This window comes from Pogona vitticeps, chromosome 3 (assembly GCF_051106095.1).
Source record: "Pogona vitticeps strain Pit_001003342236 chromosome 3, PviZW2.1, whole genome shotgun sequence".
Taxonomy (NCBI): Eukaryota; Metazoa; Chordata; class Lepidosauria; order Squamata; family Agamidae; genus Pogona; species Pogona vitticeps.
In genome coordinates this window covers 23,728,833-23,746,285 of record NC_135785.1, presented here as the reverse complement: position 1 = coordinate 23,746,285, position 17,453 = coordinate 23,728,833, and the positions used below count along the sequence as shown (strand labels likewise).

The following is a 17,453-nucleotide window of genomic DNA, read 5'->3' as shown; positions in this document are numbered from 1 at the left end:
ACTGAGTCGGTGATATCTCAGAATTGGTTCTGTCATTGCTCCCATTTTATTTTGTCTGTTTTCCCTGAACGATCTCTGAAATGCTAAGAGCTGGAAATTCAGCAGTTTGCATGGATCTTACAGATTTTGCAACTTAAATAACTGAGTTCCATGCACCTTGCAACTAGTTCCCCCAGAGCCCCCCCTTTTTTTGTCTTTCTAAAGGTTTCACTGAAATGTTAGAAGCTATACTCCAAATGAATACCACTGGTTTCATATGCTGAATAATTGCATTGGGTGCATTCCAGAACTGGTTCTCCAAAGTCTGGAAGAGTTCTGTAACAGCTAGAACATTAAAATCTGAACAGGTAGTACTAGAGATTTCCTAAGAGTGTGACCAGACAGATATTTGTCCTGCTGTTTGTTTCATGTTCACTTCAATATTTTCTCTGTAGTTCAGATGACAGATGATCAGATGATTATTAATCCCAAGTATATCTATATTTTTTTTTGCATGAGTATCCAGTACATGTCATTCAGCCATCAGTAATCCTTTCCGTTATTGTTGTATTTCCTCTCACATATTTTTGATTCGTTTTTCTTTTCTTTTTTGCATCTTCCAGAACATTGCTAGGACTTGCCACCCCAACCCCGGAATAAAGACGCGGGACAATAAATTGGATTAAATGGGGAGGGCACACTTTATTTAAATAATGAATTCAGAAAAATTGCCTGTCGGCCAGTAAAAGAATAGGGGAGGCCTGCTGTAGGGTGGAAAACTGGTTAAATGGGGGTATTCCCATACCCCCCTGATCAATAAATGGGTGAGTCGCTGGCCCCCAAGATCTGGCAGTCCCAAGACTGCAGGATCCTGGCTAGCCACTAATAAACACCCCCAGACCTCAAGACATCTTTAACTGATGACTGTTGGTCTGGGAATGGCCCAGCACATCCTCCCCCCACAGGCACTGTAATTGCACGATCCGCGATGGCGGGAGGTCAGATGCGCTGTTGGCTTACCTGATTTTACAAATTGGGACACACCGAAATACCTGTTATTTCCACACTACCCCCCGGTGCAACCAAATTAGTTTCCACCAAAAGCCAACAACCCTCTTCCAGTGTGGGATAGGCAAAAAATCCCCCCATCTAAGGCCAATCAGGATGAAGGTCAAAAATTCCTGTCCGGCCCCAGATGTTGACCAGAAAAACTCACACTAGAATTAGGGAGGGTAGGTGGGTGCCCGAAAAGAAGAGGACAACGTGGGATGGAGGAGACACTTAAGTAGGTTCGCCTCTCCACCCCAAACACGTCACATGTCTCTGTGATGTCTTGGTCTTTCTGGGGTGGGAGGCAAATGATACTCGCATTGCTCAAAGTCTTAAGACTTAGCAACGAGCTAAAACATGTCTTGGGAATATAGCTCAAGATTTATATCGCTCAAGTGAGGTTTGGTATGGGAGTGAACACTTTTGCTTCTTCCTTCCCACTGATTTGCACTGCTGCTAAAATAACAATAACTTAACATTCATTCATTCATTCATTCATTCATTCATTTATTCATTCATTCTGCAGTTATTCCAGCACAACATCAGATGACAGGTTCTGAAGCAGGTTTTGTATTCTGCTGATATACTGGTACTGCTAAACTATTTCAACACTATTTTGGTGTTTCAACACTTTAAATCTACAGCTGTATGCAACGGAAATGTGAAATACATGTACAAGATCTTGGAAACCATGTCTCCAAAAACTGTCATTTTAACTGAAATAATTGCTCTGTTTGTCTTTTTCTTTTTTAAAAAAAAATGGCACTACTGTATATTGATATATTGCTAAACCACGACAGCCTTAAAGGACATTGAATCAAGAGCTACATACAGTTAAAAGAAATGTGGATATGTGAATCATGCAACAAGTATGATCTGTGATTATGTGGTACAAAGAGCAAGCATCAGTGTGGACTGATCACTGTGTTGGTTATAATTTGCTTAAAAGTTGCTTCCTCAAAGCCCCAAATGAACTCTTTAATAATTAGCTATTGGTAATGCTGGATCATAGACATTTGCTGGATCCTTCTGTTAAGCTAGTACAAGCTAAATGAGTACCAGAGTGGGGACATGGGGGTAATCAGGGTTTTGTAATCCTGGTCTTGGACTTGAGTGCTGGGGTGCTTTGAGTCTTTATAAGGACAAGTAGAATTTGTGATTAACAAATAGAGATGGGCACAAACTAAAAAAAAAAAAAGCCAGGAAATTCATTAGAAATTATTGTTTTGGGTTGGTTTGAGTTCATTAAAACTGATGAACCTGAACTGACACTAACCACAAACTTTTTTTTTCACAATTTAACAAACTTCCTGATTTGTTCCCCCCTGTTCCCTTCCCACTGCCCCTGTCACCTCTCTACCTGGTCCTGTTGCCTGCTCCTCTTCATCCTCCATCTCTGCCACCATCTTGAGAGGCAGCAGACCTGGCTTCCCTTCTGGAAGCTGTGCTTGCTATCTCTGTGCAGGCCCCTGCCTATCTACCTGGAGATCTCTGGTATTCCCTGGTAGTCTCCCAACAGGTCTTACTGGTACTTTCTAGATGGTATGGAATAAAAATATTAAACACCATTTGTAGATCAGTCCTGTACATGTAAGTTCTGCTATGTTCAGAAGGAGTGGACTTGCTCACAAAAGCTCACATTAAAATATAGCAGTCTTACCATTTTGTCTTCTTGAATTTTCCCCCCTTTTGTTCTTGCCATTGAGTTAAGTGAACTTTACTCACTGGTGATGGTTATAACTGCACAATAGTGCATCTATGTTATCTGGAACTAGAGTAATGGCAACTGGACTGCTTTCTTATTAGGTTGAAATATTTTGCTACTCATTCAAGTAGCTTCTTCAGTCCGAGGAGAGTTGGTAGAAGACCCCTGATATATCCTCCAGGTTGGTTTCACTTCCCCCTGATCTGAATAGGCTTGTTAGATGGAAAATGGAGACACCACCCCCCCCCCGTGAGTGAAAATCCCACCTCTGCACTCCTCCTCTACCCATTGTCATGAGTTGTTAACAGTTGTTGACAATGGTCTTTCTGGTGTGTGATCCTGATCTCTCTGAGGATGGAGGAAAGGGCAGCATGATAAATAGGAGAAAGATTGCATCTAAGGCCTCCACCCCTGTTGAGTGAGGGATTTTTTAATATGCACATATATGGCCCTCCTGACCCCTCTCTCAAACCATCTATCCTCTTGATCTAAAATGAGTACATCTTGGTCATCAAATGAGTGTCCTTTGTCCTTCAAATGAAGGAACACTGCTGATTGTGGTCCTGAGCCATTGCCCCTCCTGTGCTGGGCCGTTCTCCTGTTTAGTGGCTGTTTGGTTTCTCCAGTGTAGTGCTCCAAACACTCATCTTTGCATTGGACTGCACAGACCATATTGCTCCTGTTGTGTTTTGGTGTCTGTTCTTTTGGGTGGACAAATCTCTGCAAAAATTTGCATTCATTCTAAAATTCTAAAAATGGGGGTAGCCCCCCGCCAAGAAAAACACCCTTTGAAACTGAGCTATCTGGCAATTATTCAGTTACTCACTTTCGCTCTCGTGAGAGTTCGAGCTTGACTTGATTGAGCATCCACTTTTCTACCTTTCTGGCTGTCTGTGATATCTGTAAGATTCTTCCAATAGAACATTTCAAATGAGTTGGCTTTCCCCCTTGTGCAGCAATATCAGGCTGTTTCCTGGCTTTTGAATTGCGGATACAGAAGCACAATATCCCACATTCGTAAACTGGAAGGTTTTTTTTAACAAATAGAATAGGATTAATAGTGACTATATTGCAGGCATAATATGAGCTGATATGACTTGGTCAGACTTAGAGTAGACCCCTGTCAATCAATGGGTTTTAAGTTAGTATTAAATATTATTCATTTCAGTGACTGTGCTGTAAGTGTGAACAAGGTTGTGATCTGTCAAGTAAATAACTTGCATTTTGGATTGATTGATTGATTGACTGATTGATTGATTGATTTGTGACACAGTCTTGGACAAGCATCCCAGCAAATACGAGATTATGAGATCTCAGACATCCTCACTCTAAATTGTGCCCAAGCTGGATCTTTTTGGTTCAGCGGTAGGGCTACTCTTTGTGGATCTGGATTGATTACGCCACAGTCAAAGCTAAGGGAGACAATTCCCAGCAAAGTGACCTTTTCTGGTGCCATCAGATATAATCCTTTCTTTGTCTGATCAAACTCCAAGTCTTGATCCAACTCAGCATTCTTTAGTCCATTAACGAAGATGTTCTTTTGTAACATTCTATGATCCCTGGAGCATTTGACTCTTATCATTTAGCCACACATGGTTCACAAAGCACACACATTCTCAGCTATACCATCTGAAGTAATAAGGGATCCATCAGTTTATAATGAGGTCATTATCTAGCCCATCATTCTGTTCAATTGAATGCATAAAGGAATCTACAAATAACCATTATGTCACACTATTATTCATCTTCTACTGCAAAGTAACGATCTTATTTGCCAGTTAATTTTTCATTGAACTTTGCTCACATAAACACATCTTGCTTTGAGTCACAGTACAGAAAGTACATTTTAGATATAAACCAGGATAAATATAACACATTTCCTTACATCTGTCCTTTTTTGCAGATCCTATTTTGTTCTTCAAATTATCATTCTCTGCAACTAAAACTATTAACAGTGCATTTTGTAAACCATTCAATGCAACTATCTGTATGTATGATTCCATAGGCATTTGATTTATACCAATAAGCAACTGCATTTATTCTATCATTGTCTTATAACTTTGATGTTTGTCACAGTAGGACATGTGGGAAAGTTTTATAGAAAAGCATATGTAAAAAAATGATATGATTATATGTATTCAATTTGCTGCATAGAATTGCTTAGCAGTAAATAGTTGGATATTATTATACCAATATGCTGTATTCCTGCTCCATTCTGTTCCATTCACTATGAAGCTTCTGTTCTGGTATCAAATTAGTATCTTCTTGTTCTCTAGGAGAGAATTCAGATTTACGCCACTTCAATAAGAAAGAATACACATCTTCTCTTTTTCCATCCCTGGGACTGTTAACCTGCCTTTTTTTGCCACGAGAGGAAGCAAGAAATAACAAAAACATTTGATGCCAAACTCACAGTAAGCTTTTTCACACTATGCAGCATATTTCAGTTATCCCTTTTTTCATTCATTGAAAAAGGTATTTCGTGCATAGGATTCAACAATGCAACACTTCACCAATCTACAGGTATTCAAATCTATACACGATCACACACCCACATCCACATGAGCAACAGCTTTCCACCTTCTGTGATAGAAGTCAGAACTTGGAAAAATTAATTTATGGACTATACTTTCAAAACTCTACAGGCCAATATGTACTGCCTGGAGAGGGTATTTTCCTAGTGTAAACATCTGGGGAAGGGATAACTGGAAGAAAAATGATGAAACTCTGATACTTAATATAGTCACATTAGAGTAGGCCCACTGAATCAAGTGATATGGTGAGTCCCTCCATAAATTCCATTGATTCTAACAGGCTTACTCTGCTTGTGACTTCCTACTCTAGTTGTGACTTTTGTTGTTTAGTCGTTAAGTCCTGTCCTACTCTTCTTGACCTCATGGACCAGAGCACGCCAGGCCCTCCTGTCTTCCACTGCCTCCTGCAGTTGGGTCAGATTCATGTTGGCAGCTTTGATGACACTGTCCAACCATCTCATCCTCTCTCGTCCCCTTCTCCTCTTGCCCTCACACTTTCCCAACATCAGGGTCTTTTCCAGGGAATCTTCTCTTCTCATGAGATGGCCAAAGTATTGGAACCTCGGCTTCAAGATCTGTCCCTCCAATGAGCACTCAGGGTTGATTTCCTTCAGAATTGATAGGTTTGTTGTCTTTGCAGTCCAGGGGACTCTCAAGAGCCTCCTCCAGCACTACAATTCAAAAGCATCAGTTCTTCGGCAGTCAGCCTTCTTTATGGTCCAGCTCTCACTTCCATACATCACTACTGGAAAATTTAATGAGCTTGCTCTAGTTGCGACTTACTACACAACGTAACAGGGTTTCAGCCAGTGTTAGTAGAGATTGTGGGGCTCTATGCTGTGACAGGCATCACAAAGAGATTTGTCCCCCATAAGATGTGTTGTATAAATGCATGCTCCTTTTGTGGTGGTGCCTTCCAAGATGGTTCCCAAGCTTCATCTCATACCAAAGGTAGTCGTCCTTTAATTGCAGGTGTCCAAGAAATTATAGTGTGTAAGAAGCTAAACACACCGGTAGAATGATTGTTGACTCAATTCAAAGTGCTTACGGCTGTCTTTAAATAAATTAATGTTTTGGGAGCAGGTTATTTGAACTACTGTATATGGTTATAAACTAAATCTAAATCCAGAGATCAGCTATAGGGACTCTGCTATTAAGATCTACTAGTTTGATAGGTGTAAGAGAAAGCATTCTCAGTGGCTAAAAAAAAAGGCAAATGCTATTTTAGGATCCATTAACAGAAATATAATCTCCAAATCCTGCAAGGTACTCTTTCCCCTGTATTCCACGTTGGTTAAACCTATCCTTGAGTACTGTGTCCAATTTTGGGCACTGCACTTCAAGAGGGATGCTGAAAACTTTGAATGCAACAAGGATGATTAGGGGCTGGAAACCATGCCGTATGAGGAAAGAGTGAAAGAACTGGGCATGTTGAGCCTTGAAGAAAAAAAAAGACAGGGGGGAGATATGATTGCACTTTTCAAATATTGGAAAGGCAGTCATACAGAGGTGGAGGCAGGATCTTTTTTCAATCATGCCAGAGTTCAGGACACACAACAATGGGCTCAAGTCACAGGAATCCAAATTTTCATTGAATATCAGGAAAAGCTTCCTAACTGTTAGAACCATAGCAATGGAACCAATTACTTCAAGAGTGATGAGTGCTCCGATACTGGAGGCATTCAAGAGAAATGTAGACAACCACCTGGCAGATATTCTTTGATCTGTATTCTTGCACTGAGCAAGGGGTTGGACTCAATAGCCCTATAGGCCTCTTCCAACTTATTCTGTTATTCAAGGAACTAGCCAGACAAGGTAACACATGACCTGTTGGTGCTCCTACATTCTACAGGTGCTGAAGAGAGCCAGGGAACAGAACCCATTTTGACAGCTGGCAAGCCTCTGGACTGCCTGGGTGTAACAGATACTGTAACAGCCACCTTATACCTCACAAAGGGGCAGTTACGTCACACTCAATCACTCTTCGTTTCCACTGCCACCAACCATTCCCTCAAATAAAGCTTCAGGCCAAAGTATGATTTCAAAATAAAAACTTAGGTTTATTGTATACAAACAAAAGGAATGGTAAATCACTTGAATATAAATAATAAAGCAATCACTATAATAATATAACAATCACACACACACTCTCACAGACCCTCACTATGTAGCACAGTTCTTATCTCACAGTATCTCCAAGCCCTATCTCCCTATCTCAACCCTATCTCTAAGCCCTATCTGGCCCGATCTCTAAGCCCTATCTCTAAGCCCTATCTGGCCCTATCTGACTTTCTCACACCATTCACTCCCCTTATAAACAGCTCCACTCCTTATGTCCCACCCTCCGTCACGCCATTCGCCATTGGTAGATGACACACAGTTTCAGCAGTGACGGGTAGGTGATGTCATAGCTGTATGTAACAGATACTAGCTGATTGTTATGCATATTTGTGGGAATGTTCCTTTGGATCCTGCCTCCTTGGCCAGTACTTGCCCCTACTAGCTGTGACTAGAGAGGCTTTACGGACTTTCAAATTGCTTTATACATTATCTGCACTTCTTTTAGAGCCAAACTAGATCACATTGATGAAATTAGAAGAGGTGCTCTCTCAAGTGACAAAAGATGTCTGTTTGTACTAACATGTGATTTTCCTCATTATTGGGAGATAACCACAGGCTTACTTTGGAAATCTCTTGCTGAAACATATATGTTTGAGGAAATCGCACTGTCAGAGAGAAAATTAGTTAATGTCCCTTAATGTCTTTTTTGACCTTGAGATGCGTTCACTCATGTATAGATATTAGAGATGGGGGTATTCATATCCGTATATGAATATGAATACCCTGCAGAGGTGGACATAACAAGGGTCCACTCACCACTTCGCTGCGGACGCGGGTACCTCAGAGGCTTCCAATGGCTCTGGAGATTGCATTCAGAGAGCCATTCTTTGACCTAGGAGAGAGACTTGTCGTCCCGCCTCCTGTCAGGAGTGGCAAGACGAACGTGATCTCCAGAGGCATTGGAAGGCTCTGTGGTGGCCGTGCCCACAGCGGATCGGTGAGTGGACCATCTGGCCCCATGGAGCTAGACCCTTGCTATATCCACCTGTGTGGGGTATTCGAAATCATATACAAATACAAATACCCCCATCTCTAATAGATATCCACTAGATTTCCCACTTTTGTAGTATTTCCGGCTCAGATTTATTAGCAGTTAGGTCCAGCACAACATTTCTTTCCTCAGCTTTAAAGGCAGCAATTAATTTCAGGTTCCTTATCTGGAGAACACACCCCTTCAACCTGGATTGGGGAGGAGCTGCCCATGACTCTCTCCTACATGTGAAGCCAGAACAGGTACACATGCTACTTTGATGGGACTTTAAAAAGAAAACTATGACATCGCTTCTGATGTCTTAATGAATTGTGGTGATATTCCTAATTATTTATACATAGATAAATTGGTAGGTAGGTAGATACACTTGCAGTCAACGTGTAGATTATCCTATAACAGAAGGACTTCGGGGGGGGGTTGAAAGAAAAGTGGGAACAGTTTAAGCAAAACAATTATAATAAGCCAAAGAAATGCAGCAAATTCAATGCAGCTATGAAATTAAAAAAGAGCCACTTGAAAATGAAGATCTATACAGTTCACATGGCTATTTTCCTTAGGTAAAATGGAAGTTCCCCACTTCTTTCCTTTGGAAGAGGATGCCTGCATAATTTTCAGGGTTAGAGGGCATCTTTTGCTCTCTTCTCCTGCATATCTCAGTTCATAACCCAATTAGTTCTTCAACTTCAAACGTTTCCTTATCTTGTGTACATGTGCGGCGAATCGCATTCCAGAATACTTTTGTGAATGAAGTAGGAAATTGCTGTGTTGCAAAGATGAGTTAAAGCTTTTATGATAGCAAAAAAATATTGACAGATGAAGGCCGTAATGGAGTATGTCAATATTTCTGATTTGTTCCTCTCGATAGAGTCAACATTACTGTACATGTACACTGCCTCTATCAAAAAGAAAGGGTTGTTTGTGTGCACACTAAAGAACAAGCAATCAAAGCACTATTATTCACAGAGCAATGAAATAAAATGCAGAATAATTGATACAAATGGCACTTGAAAGCAATATAAGCTTTCCAACACAGCTCTGAAATAACATAGTTTCTGCCACCTGCTTATCTATGACAGCTGTTGCTTGAGTCATGGCTGAACTTGTCTGCCTATGCTTCATTAGTAGTAGCAGTTCATTAGGCTGATATAGCATTAATGCTGGATCAGATAGTTGCCAATGTGGGCTTAAATAGATGGAAGGGGAATAGTTAAAAGCAGGAGATACAAGGGGAAGAGAAATGAAAGAGCTGTAGTAGAAGTGAAGGATATTGCTGTCATATATTATTTTTGACATTTACTGCCTTTTCAGGAAGGGGTATTCACCACTTCATGAACAGTTTTGTTACTTCATTATTGGATGTATTTTTCCCAGGCTTTGGAGATTTTCAACATAATATTTAACAGAATGCTCAGTTCTTACTGGTTTCTTATTCTGGCTGCATTATTGTATTTTTTCCTATTTTGTGTGCTGCATTCTCATTGTTCTGTTGAGAAGAAAAGCTTCTCTGGACCAAGGTAAAAGAAGGTGTCCTGGATTTTCTGGTGTATTTAAAATTCTGTCCTGGTTTCTGTAAGTCACAGACAGTGGGTTATTTTTTCAGAAGCAAGCAGTACATTATTCTCTGGAGATTATATGGACAAGCTGCAGAAAATGATAAGGGGATGAATGGGGCATCTGCCATGCTTTATCAGCTGTTTAAATCAGGCAGAAATCCAAAACCGTAATGGATCTTTTCCCAAGCTAGTCATGCTGGTCGGGGATGATGGAAGTTGTAGTCCAAAGGATGGGCATGAGCTCAAAATAAAGGGATCGTGATGTGTTTAAAATAGATGTAGAGTTTGGAAAGTTTATCTTTTTTGCCTCTAAGTCAGTGACTATGGTGCCTGAGGGATTCTTGGAAATGTCATTTTCAAAACAAAACAAAACAAAATTTCCGATTTTCTGTTTGTAAGTGTGAAATCTGGGGAGAGGTATTTTGGAAATAGTTGATGCCTTTTCCGTGGAATAACATGAGCTCCTGTCAGTCATTCTCCCTTTTGTCCAAGAATTATTATTTAAATAAATGGCATGAAGAAGTGCTGGATAGCTCCATGGCTTAGGTCTCTGGCTGGTTGGGAGTTCAATTCTCCACTGGACCTTCTTGAGAGGGGCTGGACTTGATGATCCATAGGTTCCCTTTCAGCTTTGCAGTTCAAAGGTTATTATTATTAAGAAAGTTTCTTTCAGTGTCCCATGAAAATAGAATATTTGGTTATACCTGGGTGGCAATATGGCTATTTGGGTTTGAACTAATAACTTGCCTCTTATGTTATTGTTGGAAAAATTTCTTATGCTGAATTATGAGAATTGGGTCTTCCAATTTTTTTTCTAATTTAGAACAAATTAGAAAAAAATAGATACATATCTAGCACTATTATTTTTTCCTGGCCTTTCTAAATGTCTAATCAATGACTGTAATCAAACATAAGCAAGCATGTTAAATTATTCATTTGAATGCACTATATCTATCGATTTTTAAGCTTGCAATACTGAACAGGTTAATGTGCAAGTAATGTAATACTGCACATTACTTGAGTGTTTCTTACAGAGTTGAGTGTTTCTTACAGAGTTGAAACAGCTTTAAAAATGACAGCTTCTTGCTTAGTTAAGATAGAATAAAGTGAAGAACTATATTTCAAATATCAGATCTATTCTATATTAGATGGGTGGAATATGGTTTTGTAATTGTCCTCATCCTTTTTATTGTTAGTAAATTCAGAAGGTATTTTCAACTATCATATACAGCCAAGCAGCTGCCTCTGCATGTCTTAAAATCCTTTTGCCATAATTAAGAGCTGCTTAAAATTTTCTACATCATGGTATGTTTATTTCATCTCAATCTTCAACAGTTGAGTTTTCCTTAAAGATGATTTCATAAATTAAGTGCTTTTTCTTCAAATAGTTAAGTAATTAGCATATTAAATTTTATTATGGTATCTCAATATGGATAAAGCTTTTACATTTGAGAGGTGGTGTGGTGTGATGATTACAGTGTTGACCTGGAACTTGGGCAATCCAGGTTCAAGTCTACACTGAGCTATAAATTTCAATACATGATCCTGTGGAGGTCCTGGCTCAACCTGGCACACCTCCCAAGGCTGTCGTTAGGAAAAAAAATGGGGAGGGTAAGAGATGTAGGGCACCTTGAGCTTATATAAAGACCATAATTAAATATCTCAAATAATATACCTCACAAACATTTATTTATTTATTTATTTATTTATTTATTTATTTATTTATTTATTTATTTATTTATTTATTTCATTTCATTTCATTTCATTTCATTTCATTTCTATCCCGCCTATCTGGTCTTATTCGACCACTCTAGGCGGCTTACAAATCGACAGCAGTAAATTCTAAAAGCATTATAAATAAACGAAGATCAAGGTCTAAATAATATAGAAAGAAAAAGATCATCAGGGGTTAGCTGTTGGGAAGGCCTGCCTATACATAAGTGTTTTTAATTGTTTCTTGAAAATGCCCAGCGAGGGAGCGGCGCGAATCTCAGGAGGTAAGTTGTTCCATAGCCGAGGAGCCACCGCTCCGTTGGCATTAGTCAATTTAGGAAGACTTGGTCCTAAATAGTTATTAGTTCCAGATAGAGTAGAACCACAGAAAATGGGAAATCGGCAAGTCAAACCGTTTGTCAGTTCTTTACTGATAAATCAAACTTTTGGGAATAATTTAGATTAGCATTGTATTTAGCCAGTCACCAAATGGGTGCATTACTGCAGTGATTCCCAATCTGAGGTATGTGTACCCTCAGGGGTATGAACCAGGACATTTAGAGGTATATGGGGAAAGAAATGAATAATGGCGGGGAAAGGCACATAAATCCACAGATATAAGTCAAAGGTTGTGACATTAATTGAACACTATGATGAATGGTGGAGGTTTTACCTCAAGAAAACCACATTCTCTTGTTATTTTGGTGAATGAAGAGGAGTCCCTCCCAAACAATGTATTTTGAATATACCACTACAGTGCCCATGCTTAGCGATGCTCCCTTACAGACCTTGCTTTCACTTTCCTCCGCTTCGCAAAAAATTCTGTGGACTGGTGTATATATATGTAATCTGACACCTCAGCCAGGCCTGTGAGCACAGTTCAGTGACTGAGTGCTTTTGGGTTTTCTCTACTTCTTTTCTTTTTGTCATTGTTTCAAGTTTTAAATTAATTTTTCAATCAATTATCAGACATGGATCAGTAGTTTAAAACTGGCATAGTGGAATGTAAATGTCTGTGCAGTGTCTGTTCACTTTATTATTCCATTGTTTTTCTTAATCCTATTATTGGCCTGATTATTTACCTTTACACAACATATAAATCTGAAATAACAGCAACTATATTCATTACAAATATTTGGCTACAATTTATGGAAAAAAAGGTTGGGAACCACTGCATTACTGGAACTGACTTCTTCCATTGTATCAATAGAGCTTACTGGGACGTCCGCTCATCAGCTTGAAAGAACTTGCCCTTGTGACATTTAGTTGAAGGGAAGGATGGAGATCTAACAAATACGAAGATTACTTTAAAAAAGAAAGAAAGAAAGAACAGAAAACCTTTCTCTTAGCCGTTTTTTCTGAGGGGCAGGATTTGGAAGGTTAGTTTAAAATGACAGCCTCCCAGAGTTATACACGTAAGCTGATCAAGAGTAATCTTCTAAAGAGGATTGCTGTGATTGTGCTAGGCTAACCCTGTGTCACAGTATAAGGCTTTGCAGTTTAATGTTGCCCACCACTTGCTGTTGTTGGTGCGCTCTGAGCTTTATTCAAAGGGCCTGTATTGTAAGGCAGTGGTCCCCAACCTTTTTGGGACCGCAGACTGGCTAACCCTTTGAGGAAGGTGGGGCACCCCCCCTGCGCTCGTGCCCTCGGGCACATGCACAAAGTGGTGGGGGAGCACACGTGCATGTGCCAACGCCAGTGAGAGTGTTCCCCCACCCCTTCACACATGTGCAGGAGCACCTGCATGCCCATGCACGTGTGCACCCACCCCTTCGCTCGGGTGCATGGGTGAGGTGGTGGGTAAGCACTCGCACGGGTGCTGGCATGTGCTTGCATGAGCAAAGCAGGTGTGGGGAGGGAAGTGCGTGCAGGGGGACAGGAGGTCTGTATCCGAGTCCAGTCCAGCTCAGGCCACAGACCGGCACCGGGCTGCGGACCGGGGGTTGAGGCCCTCTGCTGTAAGGCGTACAGAAGTGCCCTCTTGGAAAAGGCCTTCCCATAGGAATGAGGCAATGGCACACTTGTTATTATAAGTAGAGCTTCTCAGCATCTCATGAAGCTTCATTTTATGCTTATGTTTCTCTTTTTGAAAATCTGCAAATACGTGCTTTAAGGCCAGTGGATCTTGGACTATGATGCTGCCCAAATGCAAGTGGTTTCTCAAATAGAAAAATACTTTGCGTTTGTTCATATGATAAAAATGTGTCACACATCCTTTACAGGCCACTGAAAAGCTGCAAATTGCCCAAACATGCTTTCTTAGCTCCTTGTCAAATTTGCTGCTTCATCCAAGTGCACAGGTAATTCTCTCTTAAATTAAGCCTTTCTTCTCCAAGAGATTTACAGTTTAACCAAGATACAAGAGGGAAGGATTCCAGTTTAGTTGCTTTGTGAGTTGTGAAGACTTTGCCTTGTTGTTGTAGTTGTTGCTGTTATGTGCCACCAAGTCACCTCCAACCTATGGCAAACCTATGAATGAGTCACTTCCGAAGTATTCTATCATTAACAGCCCTGCTCAATTCCTGCAAACTCAAGGCTGTGATTTCCTTTATAGAGACAATCCATCTCGTATCTGATCTTCTTCTTTTCCTTCTGCTTCCAACTTTTGCTAACAAGTCTTTGCCTTACACAGCTTATAATATATCTGGCTCTATTTCCAGTAAAAGTCTGGATCACATCCAAGACTCAGGAAGGCACTTCCATTCACATAAGATTGGTGCCAAGATTATGCTGGGTCAGAGTGCTTCCACACTAACCACTCAGCAATACTATCCTGACTTTCCTGATGTAGATAATATGCAATATGGCCAAATGTGCGGATGGCTGGGGAAAATCTTCCTGTCCAGTATGCTCCCAATAACATAGTCCTCTTTAACTAAGCAGTGCTTCCAGAGAGTTACCAAAAATCCACAACGTTTAGTGCTTTGATTCTCATGCCAACCCTGTAAGGCAGGAATGTAAAAAACACCCACAAATTGCACAGGACACTGGTAGATGATCGAGACAAGATCTGGTTTTAAGTACTGCAACCCTCTTACTCCAAAATGACCAAACTGTTGTAAAAAATTATATTTTATTAAAGGTGGCAAAAAAGTCGCAAGAACAATACTTCAATATAGTTTCAAAAGTTACAGAAACAATCAAAAGATTGTGGAGCATATAATCAACCAAAAAATGAGGCAACAACAATTTCAGAATAATCCCACAAGAAAATAAGAATTCTAGCTCACCTAAGTTAATACTTACATCCTAGCATAGCTTCAGCATCATTCCAGAACATATACAGAGTGCAGCAGATGAGCATGGTAGTCTCCTAAGAGATAACTAACCTAATCTAAGTAACTTCCCTATATTTATACCCAAAATTCCAGTTTCTGGACCTTCCAGAAGATCTACCAATCAAGCATCAAATTGCTGTGAACTTTTGAGAAGAGGAAACTGACATCTCTCCCACTCCCAGTTCATTCAACTGAAACCATTTTGCTCATTAACTCAGTACCAACAAGTATACTCAGCCCAGCCTTGAAGTTTCCATTCTGACAGAGATAAGGTACATGTGGTTGCTCCCTTCCACTTATCACTGAGCAATTTCCCCCTAGGTCAGCTCATCCTAGGCACATACAACAAAGCCAACAGAAACCATGATCCCAAATTTTCCCAGTATCTTGAAAACTGGTTCCATGAACAGAACCCCTTGTTTTATATATGTCCCATCTAGTGTGAAACTATTCATTGATGTGGCATGCACTGAAAACAAAAGCTTTCTTGGCAAATCTGAATGCATAATTATCATACTCATGTGGCATCAAGCCCATTCTGACCCATACCTCCTTTCCCCCCAGGGCTTTTCAGGCAGAGAATACTCTGAAGTGGTTTACCATTCCTTTCTTCTGGGGGAACCCTCAGATTGTGCAGCATGCCCAAGGCCACACAGGCTGTCTCTACTCACAGGAGGCACAATGGGGAATTGAACCCCCAACCTCTTTGTCTGTATCCAGATATCTAAGGCACTGAGTTTTCCAGCCTGAATACATAGTAGCTGAGCTTCTCCTTAAAGTTATGCTCAGAATCATTGTAGAGCAGGATGTAGAATGGTTTAAACTGCAGTGTAATTTTTGCCTTATTCCCCTCCTTTCATTCCCAATCATGCTCAATGTGTTCACTATCTCACTGAATCTGACAGCTTATGCAAATGACTAGTGTAATAGTTTCTAAATTTTCTTTAGCCAAAAGAAACAAAGTTTTATAAATAATAATCAGAAAAAATGTCCCATTGCTCAGTGACAGCAAAAATATGCAGATTTGTTGTATATTTGTTTTCTTTATGAACAGAGTCCAAATGTTAGCTTTTAAACACCTCTAACTTTAAATATGTAGACAATTTAATTTTAATGGTTATTGTGTTAATACTCTTATATGTATTATTCCTAGATGTAAAGATGTTTTAATCTTAAGACACCCTGCTGTGCTTTAAGGATTTTATTGATATTTCATTATTTTATGTTTCATAACCTTATATTCCATGATAATATCTTATAAATCATTGAGAAGAAATTATTCATATCCATTCACTAAAGGTCATATTCAAAGTCATAACATTGATCTCCTTAAATGTGTGTGTCTTACACCATTCTTTTGTTCAAATACAGTGGTGCCTTGCAAGATGAATGCCTCGCGGGACGAAAAACCCACAAGACGATTGTTTTTTGTCATCAACTGTTTCTTCTATGGCCGTGCTTTGCAAGATGGTTTTTTTTTTCGAGATCGATGCCTCGTAAGATGAAAAAATTTCATTCGTCTTTCGAGGTTCCAATAGGCAACCTCTCAAGATGATTTTTTTAGCAAGATAGCATTTCTCGTGGAACGAATTAAATTCATCTTGCGAGCACCACTGTATTAGTTCCATGTCAGTCTTTTCCTTCATTAATATAACTAGCCTGTTTAAAGAATAGGAAGGATTGAGGACTGCAGAACCATTGTGTACACTCACTCTCCAAAGAATGGTGTGTTCTAGCTATGGCCCTACCCTGTTTCCCCGAAAATAAGACCTAACCTGAAAATAAGCCCTAGATTATTTTTCAGGATGCTCGTAATAAGCCCTACCCCAGTGAAGTGAAACCCCGCCCTCCACCATTGTGCAACAACCAGAAGATGACATGACTGTAAAAATAAAACATCCCCTGAAAATAAGCCCTAACGTGCTTTTTGGAGCAAAAATTAATATATGACCCTGTCTTATTTTGGGGAAAACACGGTATGTGTGAATCAAGGCTTTTGTTTTTGTTGGAGTTTTTTGCAATCGTGCATGCTGCCTTTTGAAGGTTTGGTTGGGAGGGACCTTTCTGCGCTGAGGTGACTGTCTATCTATCCAGCATTAACCAATAGTTACTTCTTGCCTCTGATTTCAAAGAAAGCCTCACCTCTCTGCTGAGAGCTTTTTTCCTCTTTAGAGTCTGTTGAAGTCGAAAGCAGTCATGTTTGTCAATTTGATGTCTGATCTGCTCAACTGTAAGTAATGAAACATTTTCTTCTGCCTTCTACTAATATCTCAGAGTCCAATTAATGAGAAAAGGAATGAACTATTCTGGGGAAATTGAAGCTGTTCTGCTTTATGAATCCCTGCACTTTTGCTGCACAACTAGAAGAACTTAAATAGAAATTCAAAACTCTACAACAGACCTTTCTGGATAAAAACATGTAGAGTTTAGATGCATAGCAGAGTTCTTCCCCTTCAGTTTCACTGCTTTCTATTTGTAAGCAGGTGAGATAGCAGGGGGTAGTCTGAGAATGCTTCATTCTGCATG

General features: G+C 39.9%; 1 protein-coding gene across 2 annotated transcripts in view; it reads left to right on the top strand.

The window, feature by feature from the left end:
* SCHIP1 (schwannomin interacting protein 1) overlaps positions 1 to 17,453 on the top strand; it is a 525,056-nt gene that overhangs the window by 146,864 nt on the left and 360,739 nt on the right. The window lies entirely within an intron of this gene.